The following is a 13,378-nucleotide window of genomic DNA, read 5'->3' as shown; positions in this document are numbered from 1 at the left end:
ATGGATTAAAAATGGTGGTCAGAGGTGTGGTTCTGAGGTCTTTAAAAGAAAAGGAGAGTCTCTCTCTCTCTGCTCTCTCTGCTTCCACCATCTTGCAATGGGAGACCCCCAGGTCACTGTCCCCACCACCAGATGGGACTTTGGACTTCCCAGCCTCAGAAACTGTAAGCAATAAATTTCATTTTTTCTTTATAAATTACCTAGTCTCAGCTATTCTGTTATAGCAACAGAAATGGACTAATACACAGCCCTATCCACTCCATGCTGTGATGATCAGCAAGGGGAAACCAGGCATTGGGAAAACATTCCTTAAAATCCAGGAAAAAGTTAGGTGTGATTTCACGGCATCAGAGTCTGAAAGAAACATTGTGAAACTTTCCAAAAGTAAATCTTGACTGTTCAAACTACATCCCAGGTTACTGAGAAAATGTCACCAAAAAATTGCTCAATTGCTGTTAGCATTCTTTTGGAATGAGTAGACAATGGTTGAACAAGGTCCTGGAAACAGGAACACAGAAATCTTTAAAGAATTATACAACTAGACAAATCCCCAGTTTGCTTAATAAGGTAGGAAGTAGATGGTGTAAATTATGGTTCTTATCTGCATGGATCATGAGGATGTTCTTGCAGACATTCCTGTAATCCTTAGTGCCTTCTTTAGGAAGCACCCAGAATTTTTTAGGTACTTCTCCTAAGCAATGTTTGTTTTTAATCCAATGTCCACTGTGCAGTTGAACATCTGATCTTATTTTGTCTTGACATTTCCAGAACATTCAAAGCCAAATTGATGGCCCTCCCATTAGCAAATGTGCAGGCATTTGGTTCTGACCCATGACTCATTTTACCCTATCCAGTTTTACTTTATTTCAGTTATTTCATGCTTTCTCAAATCTTTAACATCCCTGTAAGTCACCATAGGACATTTTAGGAACAAGATGGAACCTGGTAAATATAAATAGAAGCAACGTCTAGTGGTTAAAAGCACAGGCCCTGGAGACAGCTGGAATCTAACCAGCATTCCTTGTCTGTAAAATGGAAATAGTAATAGCTATTTCGTAGGATTATTGTGCAAATATTTATGAAAAGCACTGAGCACTGTGGCTGACACCAAATTAACAAGCAATAAATGTTAGTTATCATTACATTATGATGATGTAAACTAAATGGATATAGTTCTGTGAGCTTGAAATCCACCCCAGGCAAAATTCCTCAACAGATTGTAAGCATTGAAAATAGGTAATCTTTAGAATTATTATGATTCCCTAAGATCATGTCATGCTAGACCAATATAATTTTATGTCTTTGAAAGTACAATGACCATATATAAGATGGGAAGCTGAAGGACCTCGATGTCAGCAAAGCTTTCGATGACATCTCTCACAATAGCTTAAACAAGTTAAGCTTACTAGAACTTAAGTTAAAGATACGTGAGCAGAAGGACATTTCAGTTGGGCTGATTTAACAAATTAAACGAGTGAGACCTCTAAATGGTAATAATGGCTGCACGTTATTACCACCTGGCAAGATTTTTTCAATCACCAGTGCCCGAGGGTACTCCAGGCTAATATACCCTGACTCCCTGGGGTAGAACCTGAGCATTATTTTTCGTTCTTTTTTTTAAGCTCTCTAGTGATTTTAAAGTTTAGCTAGGATTGAAAACTACTGTAATTGATAATGGTTTGAGGTGAACCTAAAAGCTAGGGGTTTGCTGACCTGGGTTTTGTCCTTAGCCAGCTGGGGTGCATAGTTGTATCAGTGACCCATATAAGGATTAGGGAGCTTGCCTCTCAGATGCACGGATGCCACCAACCAAATGCAGTAATGACTGACACGATCTTGATTGATGTTGACAAGCTGGGTGGATGACCTAATTCAAGCCAGATGCACTTTTAAATGTCAGCTTCTAAATTTATGTGTAAGGCAGTGGGTTCCAAAGTGTAGGCCCCAGACCAACAGCATCAGCATCTTCTGAAACTTGTTAGAAAAGGATTAACTGGCTCTACCCCAACCTACTAATTCAGAAACTCTGGAGGGTGGGAGCGGTAATCTTTTTTTAACCAGACCTCCAGGGGCTTCTGATGCGTGCTAAAGTTTTTTTTTTTTTTTCCTTTTTGTCTCTTTTCGTGACCGGTAATGGGATCGCAGCCCTCAGTGTCGCGCCCGTGCTGCACGTAATCTTTTTTTAACCAGACCTCCAGGGGCTTCTGATGCGTGCTAAAGTTTTTTTTTTTTTCCTTTTTGTCTCTTTTCGTGACTGGTAACGGGATCGCAGCCCTCAGTGTCGCGCCCGTGCTGCGCTCAACCAGTGAGTGGACCGGTCTCTATATGGGATCCAAACCCTCGGCGGGAGAGCGCCGCCGCGCTCCCAAGTGCTGCACTCTACCGAGTGCGCCACTGGGCCAGCCCAATGTGTGCTAAAGTTTAAGAACCACTTGTATGGAGGGAAGACACCCACTGGGAAGTAAAGAATGGGAGACACCTGGGTTGGCAATGGCCATGAGAAGAGAGGCTCCTTATTCTCGATGGAGCATTTTATTTTATTCTCACTTTCCCACTGCTATGAAGACCTTCATGTTTTGCAGGTCATGCCACTTGCTTGTCTTTGTTCCACATTCATAGTATAAATCTGTTCATTGGAAATTTGATTAATTCCAGAGTCTGTTAAATAATGAGAAATGTTGATTGTAGAGTATAATGATACAATATAGCTATTAAAAAAAAAAGCAGTTGCCATATGCCAGGCATTGTTATGAGCCACTTAGATGAATAGTAACTTTTAATGAGGAAAGACATGATCATGGTAATTGGTTGGGTAGCAAGGGTTGAGGCTTGGACTCACTTAACTCCCAGTGTTTTTGATAGGTCACTAGGAGCTTTATGTGCCTGAGCATGTTTTGTATAAATAGTAAAGAAGACTAAAAAAGAATGATCACCAGGATTTAAATATTAACAACCCCCTCCCTCCCTGGCCTGCTCTCTCCCCCACAAAAAAGGGGCAAGTGAGAAAAAGAAAAATCTGCCTCAACATGGGGAGGAAATCAGAAGGCAGAGAAGTTGGGAGAGACTGCAAGGCAGACAGCTGGCCCTGGTCCAGGGTGCTTGGATGCACGTGCACCCAGCTAAGGACACCATGGAAAATGGGGTGCAGGGCGGGTACATGTCCCAGGGTGGTGCAGTATAAATACTTCCCCTCCTCCAGCTCCTGGGGAGCTTGCCTGTCGTTCGTTCACAAAGGGAGGTATAAACCCAAGAGACAAAGACAACTTATGGGGCTTTTCTTAAGAATCGATTTCTTTTGGGGCCAGTCAAAAGTTATCTGAAAGAGCTGTTGTATCTTAAGGTGCCTTTCTCAGCTGAGTTTGGAAGTAGCAGTCTGAGGCCTGCAAAATGCCTGGAACATATTGTAGTGGGGCTGAGGCCAGCACCAGCCATCTGTAACAGCTCCTGGACTGGGAGAGCTCACTGCAGCGGTGGTGGCTGGATCAGTGCTTCCCCAGAATATTCTGATGCACGCCATCTCAAGGATTTTGCTCCTCTCAGAGAATAAAAATAAGTTAGCTTGTATTAAGGATGCTAAGAAGCCCTACAGTAAAGAAACCTAGTCTCTACCTAGTCTTTCTAAAACATTTTTTTCCTTGATAGATATGTTACATACATTTGGTAAAAACTCAAACACAACAGAAACAACAAAACAGAAAGTCCTCTAAAGCCCCTCAACACATACCCTACTACCTAAGAATAATCACTTATTAGATTCTTATCTCTTCTTCCAAATACTGATATACATACAACAGGATGTGTGTGTGTGTGTGTGTGTGTGTGTGTGGTGTGTGTGTGTGTATTCTTTTTTTACATAAGTGATAACATTGTTATAAGAAACTTATGGGAGGCTCTTTATTTTGACTGAGCTCCTGCACTAGGCTCAACAGACCAGACCAAACCAGAATGGAGTCCCTTGTGCTAAGTACCACATAAACTGAACTTTGAAATGGGCCAGCTTTCCAAAATACAAGAATTTCACAGCAACCAATCAGAAGGGGGTCAGTTTATCTGAATTGGCAAGATAAGAAAGTCCCCTCTGTTTTAACCCTAAAAGGAAAGTCACTTTGAAACGACCAGTCTGTTTTTTGTTCTCTGTCTCTGCTTTCTTCAGCCCTTTTCTGCCTATAAAGTCAAACTCCCCTGCTCAGCTCATTGGAACACCCATTCTATTTTAAAGAATGAGATGTTGTCCGATTCTAGAATTGCTAATAAAATCCAATCCAATCTTTAAACTAAATTTGTTGTCATTTTGTCTTTTTTTGGGGGGGGGGGATGGGGATGGGAGGAGGCTTTATTTCATGCATAATCTACAATGAGGTTAATTTTCAGAAACAATCCAAGGTAGACTATAGTTTCATTTTATGTACCCACTGGGATAGGAGCATGTTGAACTAGGGGTCTTATAAAATGAAGCACCATGCTAGGGCTCTGCAGTTTAATGCAGAATAATGTATATAACAACAATGTTGTAATTATTTCCATAGGTGGTCCCTAAACAGGCTTTAATAATGTGGATCTGCACTGTTTGAGTATGCCTATAAGATATGTTATCAACATATTTAACAGATTTTTAAAAAAATTTTTATTGAAAGACATTGGTTGTACATATTTGTTGTATTTCAATACATGTATACAATGTGTGTTGATCTATTCAGGGTGATTAGCCTATTCATTGTAAAACAACTGTTTGTGATGTACACGTTTGAGCTACTCTTTTCTAGATGTTTGGTTACATGCAGTAAAACATTATTGATTATAGAATTTTGGGTTGACTGCACACCAGTAGGGCTTATTTTTCCTGTCTCACTGTACTTTTGTGTCCATTAATCATCCTTTCATTATCCCTCCTCCCCACTCCCCTTTCCCACCTCTAGTAACCATAGTTCTCTCTCCTTTTAGCAGTTCAACTTATTATTTGTTTTTGTTTGTTTACTTGTTTTGTTTTGTCCTCTTTTCTTTAAATCTCCTACATATGAGTGAGAACATGCAGTATTTCTCTGCCTGTGCCTGGCTTATTTCACTTAGCATTATTTTCTCTAAGTTCATCCATGTTGCTGTGAATGGCAGAATTTCATTTATTTTTATGGCTGAGTTTTATGATTCCATTGTGTATAATGTACCACATTTTCTTTATCCTAACATCTGTTGATGGACATTTAGTTTGGTTCCATATCTTGGCTATTTTGAACAGAGCTGCAATGAACCAGGGGTGCAGGTATCCCTTTGACATGATGATTTCCATTCCTTTGGGTATGTACCCAGTAGTGGGATTGCTGGGTCATTCTATCTGTAGTTGTTTGAGAAACAACCATATGTTTTCCACAACAGCCATATAATTTACAATCCAACCAACAATGTATAAGGGTTCCCCTTTCTCCACATCCTTACCAGCATTTATTTTCTGTCTTTTTGGTAATAGCCAATCTGACTGAGGTAAAATGGTATCTCAGTGTGGTTTTGATTTGCATTTCCTTGATGATTAATGATCTTGAGCATTTTTTCATATACTTGATGGCTGTTTATACGTCTTCTTTTAAGAAATGTTTATTGGGCTCCCTTGTCCATTTTTTAATTGAGTAATTTGGGTTTTTTTTTACTATTGAGTTGTTTGAGTTTCTTGTATATTCTGGAAATTAGTCCCTTGTCAGATACATAGTTTGCAAATATTTTCTCCCATTCTGTAGGTTTTCTTTTCACTCTGTTGATTGTTTCCTTTACTGTGCAGAAGTTTTTTAGTTTGATGTAATCCCATTTGTTTATTTTTACTTTTGTTGCTTGCATTTTTGAGGTCTTATTCATAAAATCTTTGCCTAATGCTATCTCCTGGAGCATTTATCCTGTATTTTCTTCTAGAGGTTTTATAGTTTCAGGCCTTACATTTAAGTCTTTAGTCCATTCTGATTGTACATGATGAGAGATAGGGGTCTAGTTTCATTCTTCTGCTCATGGATATCCAGTTTTCCCAACACCAGTTACTGAAGAAGCTGTCCTTTCCCCAATGCATGTTTTTAGTGCCTTTATTGAAAATCAATTGGCTATAAGAATGTGTGTTTATTTCTGGGCTTTCTATTCTGTTCCATTGGTCCAAGTACCATGCCAGTACCGTGCTGTTTTTGTTACTATAACTTTGTAGTATAATTTGAAGTCAGGTAGTGTAATGCCTCCTGCTTTACTCTTTTTGCTTAGGATTCCTTTGGCTTTTACGGTCTTTTGTTGTTTCATATGAATGTTAGAATTGTTTTTTCTATTTCTGTGAAGAATGTCATTGGTATTTTGATGGGGATTGCATTGAATCTGTAGATTCCTTTGGGTAGTATGGACATTTTCACAACATTAATTCTACCAATCCATGAGTATGGAATGTCTTTCCGTTTTTTGTGTGTGTTTTTAAAATTCTTTCATCAGCGTTCTGTAGCTTTCATTGTAGAGAACTTTCACCTCCTTGGTTAGATTTATTCCTAGATATTTTATTTTTTTGGTAGCTCTTATAAATGGGATTGCTTTCTTGATTTCTTTTTCTATTAGTTTATTGTTGGTGTATAGGCACACTAGTGACAATATTGATTTTATATCTGCAACTTTACTGAATTTGTTTATCAGCTCTAAGACTTTTTTGGTGAAGTCTTTAGGTTTTTGTATATATAAGATCATGTCATCTGCAAACTTCCTGTTTTCCAATTTGGATGTCCTTTATTCTTTTCTCTTGCCTACTTGCTCTGGCTAGAACCTCCAGCACTATGTTAAATAGAAGTCATAAGAGGGGGCATCCTTGTCTTGATCCCATTCTTAGAGGAAAAGCTTTCAACTTTTCCCTATTCAGGATGATGTTAGCTGTGGGTTTGTCATACATGGCTTTTATTAAGTTGAGATACTTCCCCTGTATAACTAATTCATTGAGAGTTTTTATCATAAAGCAGTGTTGAATTTTATTAAATGCTTTTTCTGCACCTGTTAAGAGAATCATATGGTATTTATCTTTCATTTTGTTGATGTGGCATATCACATTTATTGTTTTGCATATATTAAACCATTACATTACTGGGATATATCCCACTTGGTCATGGCATATAATCTTTGTGATGTGCTGTTGGATTTTGTTTGGTAGCACTTTGTTGAGAATTTTCACATCTAAGTACAAGAAACATATTGGCCTATAGTTTTCTTTTTTGTTGTGTCTTTTGTCTAGTTTTGGTATCAGGGTGATGCTGGTCTCACAGAATGAGTTTGGGAGAATACCCTCTGCTTCAAGTTTTGGGAATAGTTTGAGAAGAATTGGTATTAAATCTTCTTTAAAAGTTTGGTAGAATTTAGCATTGAAGCCATCCAGTCCTGACTTTTCTTTGTTTGGAGACTATTGATTATTACTGATTCAGTCTTGTTACTCATTACTTGTCTGTTCAGGTTTTCTATTTCTTCTTGGCTCAGTCTTCATAGGGTATATATGTCCATAAATTTGTCCATTTCCTCTAGATTTTCAAATTTGTTGGTGTGTAGTTTTTCATAGTAGTCTCTAATGATTCTTTGTATTTCTGCGGAATCAGTTGTAATGTCTCTATTTTCATGTCTGATTTTTCATATCTGGGTCTTTTCTCTACTTTTCTTGGTTAGTCTTGCTAATGGTTTGTCAATTTTGTTTATCTTCTCAAAAGATGAAGTTTTTATTTTATTGATCTTTTGTATAATTTTTTTGGGGGGGTCTATTTCACTTAGTTCTGCTCTGATCTTTATTATTTCTTTCTGTCTACTAATTTGGTGGTTGGATTGTTCTTGCTTTTCTAGTTCCTTGAGGTATAACATTAGGTTGCTTATTTGAGATCTTTCAACTTTTTTGATGTAAGCACTTACTGCAGTAATCTTCCCTCTTAATACTGCTTTTGCAGTATCCCATAAGTTTTGTTAAGTTGTATTTTCATTTGTTTCAAGGAATTTTTTGATTTCCTGCTTTATTTCTACTTTGACCCATTGGTCATTCAGGAGATTTGAGATCTTTCAACTTTTTTGATGTAAGCACTTACTGCAGTAATCTTCCCTCTTAATACCACTTTTGCAGTATCCCATAGGTTTTGTTAAGTTGTATTTTCATTTGTTTCAAGGAATTTTTTGATTTCCTGCTTTATTTCTACTTTGACCCATTGGTCATTCAGGACCATATTGTTTAATTTCCATGTATTTGTATAGTTTCCCATATTTTGTTTGTTGTTAATTTCTAGTTTTATTCCATTGTGGTCTGAAAATATACTTGATATGGCCTTAATCTTTTTAAAATCTGTGGAGACTTCTGTGGCCTAACGTGATTACCCTGGAGAATGATCTGTGTGCTGATGAGAAGAATGTATACTCTGCAGTTATTTGATGAAATGTTTTTTAAATGTTTGTCATGTCCATTAGGTCTAAGGTGCTGTTTAAGTCCAATATTTGTCTACTAATGTTTTTTTCTAGATGATCTGTCCAATGCTGAAAGAGGCATGTTAAATTCCCCAACTATTACAGTATTGGGGTCAGTCTTTCCCTTTAGATCTAATAATAATTGCTTTAAATATGTAGTGCTCTCACATTGGGTACATATATGTTTATGTTTGTTTTATCTTCTTGCTGCATTGATCCTTTTATCATTATAGAATGTCCTTCTTTGTCTCTTTTTGTAGTTCTTGGTTTGATGTCTATTTTATCTAAGTATGGCAACTCCTGCTCATTTTTGGTTTCCATTTGCAGGGAATATATTTTTCCATCCCTTTGCTGTTAGTCTATATGTGTCTTTATTGGCGAAGTAAGTTTCTTGCAGGAAGCATATAGTTGTATCTAGTTTTTAAATCCATTCAGCCACTCTATATCTTTTAAGTAGGAAATTTAATCAATTTACATTTGTGGTTGATATTGAAAAGTATTGCCATATTCCTTATTCCTGCCATTTTATTAATTTTTTTAATGGTTGTTTTATATTTCTTTTATTAATTTAATTTCTTTTATTAATTTTATTAACTCTTTTAATAGTTGTTTTTTATTTCTTTTTTCTCTTTTATTGTTTGTCTTTGTGGCTTTGTGGTTTTTTTGTGTGTGTGGTGATGAGATACATTTGTTCCTCTTTCTTATTTGCATATCTGTTCTTCTAATGGTTTTTATTCTTTCTCATATATTCACGATGATAGTTATTCTGTTTTGATTTCAGATATAGGACACCCTGTGGATTTCTTGTAGAGCCAGTCTTTTGGTGGTAAATTCCCATCGTTTTTATTTGTCTGGGGAAGATGCTATTTTTCCTTTGTTTTGGAAGGATAGCTTTGCTGGGTATAGTATTTTTGGTTGGCAGGTTTTTTTCTTTTAGCATTTTAAATGTATCATCCAACTCTCTCCTGGCCTGTAGGGTTTCTTTTGAGAAGTCTGCTGTTAGTCTGATGGAGGTTCCCTTGAAGGTGATTTGACACTTTTCTTTTGCAGTTTTTAGAATACTTTCTTTGTCTTTGACTTTTGACAATTTGACTACAATGTGTTTTTGGGAGGTCCTTTTAGGGTTGAATGTTTGGGGATCTTTGAGCTTCTTGGATCTGGGAGACTGTATCTCTCCTGATATTTGAGAAATTTTTGGCTATTGTTTCATTAAATAAGCTTTCAATGCCTTTTCCTTACTCTTCCCCTCCCAGTACACCCATAATACAGATGTTTGTATGCTTAAGGCTATCAGAAAGATCTCATATGCTGTCTTTATTTTTAAAATCTTTTTTTCTATTTTTTTGGTCCAGCTGGGCTAAATCAAAAAGCTTGTCTTCTTGTTCAGAGTTTTTTCCTTCTGCTTGTTCTACCCTGTTGCTTAAGCTCTCGGATATATTTTTTATTTCATTGAATGAATTCTTCAACTCTAGGATTTCTGCTTGGTGCTTTTTTAAAGTTTCTATCTCTTTTTCAAATCTCTCATACATGTCTTGCATTGTTTTGTTTATTGTTTTTGTTTTTTACTTCATTGTGATTTCTATTTTTTTTCATGCTTCATATTGAGTTTCCTTAAGATTGCTGTTTGGGATTCCTCTTCAGTCATTTCACCAGTTTCCTGTTGTTTGGGGTCTGATATTGGAAAATTATTGTCTTCTTTTGGGGGTGTCATGTTTCTCTGTGTTTTTTTTTGTTTGGGGTCTGATATTGGAAAATTATTGTCTTCTTTTTTTTCTTGCTTCTCATGTGTCTGTGTTGAAGTTGGGCATCTGGTTTTGTATTTGCATCTTTTAATTTTTGGAGTTGTTTTTGAGGGGAGAGACTCTTACCTGTAGAAGTGTTCTGTATTGATAGCTGGATTGGGTGACATAGGTTTCGTTCTGGGTGAGCATGATAGTAAGTGATCACTCACTCCCCATACCCTCTCTGCCAGTATGGGTGGGCTTGCTGTGCAGGTGGGCCTTTGAGCTCTTGGGGAAGGCAGGTTTGGATCCAGGTGACAAGTACAAGGGACCAGAATAATCCCTGCTCACTCTCTGTTGGGGGGTGGGGGTGTGTGTGGCTGCTGATTTGGGCAGGGCTCTGAGCTCCTGGAGGAAGGAGGGTGTGGATCAGGTATGGGCTGGTTTGAACTATTTTGTCTTTTGATAATACTATGTACACTGTTCAGTGCCTTATGTTTTTAAAAATTAATATCTTGGGAATATTTTCATATCAGTACATGTAAATAATAACAGTAACAATAGTTAACATATGTAAAGTGCTTATTAATGAAGGAGCCAACTATTAATAAGTACTGTGTATTTTTATTTTATTTAGCCCTCAAAACAAAACTATGGGAGACGTATTATTATTATCCCTGATTTGTTGTTGAGAAAACCATCTAAAAAGGTAATACATGTTGCCCAAGGTCACAGCTAGGGAAAGGTCAACCCAGATGAACCAAACCCCAGAAATCAGGATCAAAAGCTTATGCTCTTGACCACTGTAGTGTACAAATCTACTCAACTCTTTTTAATATCTGCAAATAATATTTCTCTACTTGGATGCACAGCAATGTATTGAAGCATGTCCACACTGATGGACATTTAAGTCCATCTGCCTTGAGCATATCTGCACATATACCTTTGTGAATCTTTAGGAGTGTATCTGAAAGATAAATTCATTCTAAATAGTGACATGCTGCAGCAAAGAGCACAAACTGAACTCCTGATACCCATACCCACAAAGCAGCTCTTCCCCCAACACTTCTCCAATTTAGTCAATGGCACCATCACTCACTCATTGCTGAGCTGACCAATTGCTTTCCCTCGGGTACTACATCTAGCCCATTGAACACACCCTTTCTGCATCTCTGTGGTCCATCTTTATACAGCTTCCAGAGTGAACCTTTAAAAACTAATAATGCCACTACCTTGCTGTAACCAAACTCCAGTGGTTGCCCATCACATGAAGAGAAAATCCTAAGTTTTTACCAGGGCATAAAAAGCTGGCACTAGTTGGGATGCTGACTGAACTTCTGCACAGGCACTAAAAATAGAATTTCTCAAATAAAATATCAATTTTTCTTTTGCCCAACAGTCCAGAGGCAAGTGGGCAGTTCCTGGTGGGGACTTGTTCTGTTCTACATGGCCAACTAAAGACCCAGGTCCCTCCCAACTTGTTGGTCCTCCATCCTTTAGGGTAGGAGTTCTCAACTGGGGGCCATTTTGCCCACCCCCCGGGGGACATTTGGCAATGTCTGGAGACAGTTTTGGTTGTAATAACTGGGTAGTGAGGAAGGGTGTGTGCCACTGTCATCTAGGGCGTGGAAGCCAGACATGGTGCTGAATGTCCTACAATACATTCAACACCCCCTGCCCCCAACCAAGAATTATGTGTCCAAAATGTCAATAGTGCTGATGTTAAGAAACCCTGCTCTAGGGTAATGGTTTTGAAACTTGAATGCATCAGAATCACATATCGCTGAGCCCCACCCCTAAAGTTTCTGATTCAGTAGGTCTGGAGTGGGGCCTGAAAGTTTGTGTTTCAATAAGTTTCCAGGTGATGCTGATGTGGCAGGTCCAGGGACCATACTTTGAGAACCTCTGCCCTTGGGCCTTTGCCTTGTCCACATGGATGAGGTGGGCTCACAGGCACCAGGTCTTTGTTCTGCTTGTGAGAAGGAATCAGAGAAGGGGACATTGCCCACTCATTTTCCAAGTGCAGAATCAAGAAGAAACAGAAATCCTTTCCATTCATGGCCCACTGGCAAGAACTTACTGATGTAGCCAAGAGGCTGGGAGATATGGTCTGTATGTGAGCCCTGTAAAGACAAGGGGGATTTTGCTGCAGTCTCTGCTGAAAGGCTCTACAAGATCTGCCCCCAACCCCTCTCACTCTCTGACCTGGCTTCCTCCTCCCCTCCCAGGTGCTAACCTCCAGATACACTGGCCTTGGCCCAGTAGACGGCTGACTCACTCCCTTCCAAGGGGTCTGCACTCACTGCTCCCTCTGCTTTGAAAGCTCCTGTCCTAGATAGTCACTTGATTTGTCCGCCCGCTTCATTCTGGGCTCAGCTCAAATGTTACCCCTGGCCACCCTGTCTAGGTAGCTGCGCACCCCATCTGTCCCCGCTCTCTCAATCCCTGGACCCTGCTCTTTTTCTGTCTGTCAGGTCTGCCGCCGGCCGACCCAAACAGCCTTGGTGTTCCTTCTGGTGGGCGAGCAAATTGCCCGGATTCCTCTTTCCCTCTGGTCCCCATTGGAAGGAGACAGGGGAAGAGAGCTGCGAAGAGAGGTGAGCACAGCCGCCAGCCCCAACTAGCCCGTTAAAGGACACTCAGATGTGGTGGGGGTTCTGTCGAGCATTTCCGTTTATTATCACACAGGCACTTGCTTTTAAAGGCAAATGGGGAAGGGAGGTTTTTACATCCTCCAATCAGCTTAAAGGTTACGAGAACATGCATCCTGTCTCAATGCCTAGCTATTGCAATCACGCAGCGGTCATGAGTGCAGAAGCGTGTATTTGGCCAATAAGGGCTAAGGCAAGGTTCCCGCCGTTTATTATCACACAAGCACTTGCTTTTAAAGGCAAATGGGGAAGGGAGGTTTTTACATCCTCCAATCAGCTTAAAGGTTACGAGAACATGCATCCTGTCTCAATGCCTAGCTATTGCAATCACGCAGCGGTCATGAGTGCAGAAGCGTGTATTTGGCCAATAAGGGCTAAGGCAAGGTTCCCGCAGACACTCCCACCCTACTTCCTCCCTGTGCTGTCTTAGGCTGCCACGTTAATATGCCCTTGTGGGCCCATAATGGTGCCGCTTGTAATGTCACTTAAGGTGGTGTTAGTTTTTAAGGCCCAACATCTGTCCACGTTCCTTACTGCTCTCTGACAGCATTTTCCATGATTGGCTCCTTATCTATTTGT

The sequence above is a fragment of the Galeopterus variegatus genome, unplaced genomic scaffold, assembly GCF_000696425.1.
Source record: "Galeopterus variegatus unplaced genomic scaffold, G_variegatus-3.0.2 Scaffold2423, whole genome shotgun sequence".
In the NCBI taxonomy this organism is placed as follows: Eukaryota; Metazoa; Chordata; class Mammalia; order Dermoptera; family Cynocephalidae; genus Galeopterus; species Galeopterus variegatus.
The sequence above is the reverse complement of the archived record's forward strand: the minus strand, read 5'-3'. Positions refer to the sequence as shown.